Raw genomic sequence first — 1,545 nt, 5'->3', positions numbered from 1 at the left:
AGGCTTATGCTACATCTAATAACAGTCACTTAGACCCAGGAATAGTCTTCTGGTTTAAATCACAAAAACTCTTCATGTGAAGAGAAAGAGAAACAAACAAAAAAGAGGTTGGTGGTATTTCTAATTCTAATCTGTCTTTGCTATGTATTAATCTTTCATCATACTCTGGAGCAAGAACAAATCATTATTGAAATGGGTGAAAACCTTGGAAGAGTTCTGTTAGATAATATAGTAAAAACACCCTCAATAAGTATTTCTTCTGAGTCATTTATACAATACATATTTTCTAACGACTGCCCTGTCCCATTCAAGATGCAGCTTCTGAGAATGCATTGGGGTATAAGACTTGTATTCTCTTTTGAATCCATGCAAACAAATAATTAAATGTTACTGCCAGGAAAATTCTCTTTTCCTTCTCTCTTCTCCACCCATCTGAGATGCCGAAAGGAAAAATGGCTATGGGGAAAAAGGTGGCCCCAGCCCTTGCTGTTATGAAGAAGCAGGAAGCCAAGAAGGTGGCCAATCCCCTGTTTGAGAAAAGACCCAAGAATGCTGGCATCAGACAAGACATTCAGCCCAAAAGGGACTTCACCCATTTTATCACATCACCCACTACATCTGGCTGCAGTGGCAAAGGGCTATTCTCTATAAATGCCTAAACATGCCTCCTGCGATTAACCAGTTCACCCAGGCCATGGACCACCAAACAGATACTCAACTGCTTACTCTGGCCCACAAACACAGACCAGAGACAAAGCAAGAGAAGAAGCAGAGACTGTTGGCCTGGGCTGAGAAGAAAGCTGCCAGCAAAGAGGATGTCCCCGTTAAGAGGCCACCTGTCCTTTGACCTGGGTTTATTATTGTCACCATCTTGGTAGAAAACAAGAAGGCTCAGCTGGTAGTGATTGCACATGATGTGGATCCCATTGAGGGGCTGTCTTGCTGCCTGCCCTGTGGGGTTCCCTACTGCATTACCAAGGGGAAGGCCAGGCTGGGGCATCTGGTTCACACGAAGACCTGCACCACTGTTGCCTTCACACAGATTAATCTGGAAGAAAAAGGAGGTCTGGCTAAGCAGATGGAAGCCATCAGGACCAATTACAATGACAGATAAGGTGAGATCCACGGTCACTGGGGAGGCAACGTCCTGGGTCCAAAGCCAGTGTCTTGTATCACCAAGTGGGAAAAGACAAAGGCTAAAGAACTGGTCACGCGACTGGGCTAAGTGTACACCATCCAATTTTCTGTACATAAAAGTAATACAAAATCTCTTTCAAAAAAAATTCCATTGCCAGAATAATAGTATGTATGCAAACAAACTAACATGACATTACAGAAGAAAAAATAAATGACTCTGCTCTGGGGAGAGTCAGGAAAGACTAATAGGAAGTTGACAATTGAGGATGAACAGGAGTATTTTAGGTTCATGTGTAGAGGAGAATAGGAAGGGATGAATGCAAAGTAGGGAGGCTGGAGAATCCTGGTGGGTTTAATTACAAGTTGTCCAACCATGAGGGAAAAGGAGAGCGGGAGTGGAGAGTAAGA

The 1,545-nt window shown here is 43.4% G+C and overlaps 1 pseudogene; it reads left to right on the top strand.

Moving 5' to 3' along the window:
• Positions 1-437: 437 nt before the first annotated feature.
• Positions 438-1,225, top strand: LOC131498900 (large ribosomal subunit protein eL8-like; annotated as a pseudogene).
• The last annotated feature ends 320 nt before the right edge of the window (positions 1,226-1,545 follow it).

The sequence above is a fragment of the Neofelis nebulosa genome, chromosome 17, assembly GCF_028018385.1.
Source record: "Neofelis nebulosa isolate mNeoNeb1 chromosome 17, mNeoNeb1.pri, whole genome shotgun sequence".
Taxonomy (NCBI): Eukaryota; Metazoa; Chordata; class Mammalia; order Carnivora; family Felidae; genus Neofelis; species Neofelis nebulosa.
The sequence above is the reverse complement of the archived record's forward strand: the minus strand, read 5'-3'. Positions and strand labels throughout refer to the sequence as shown.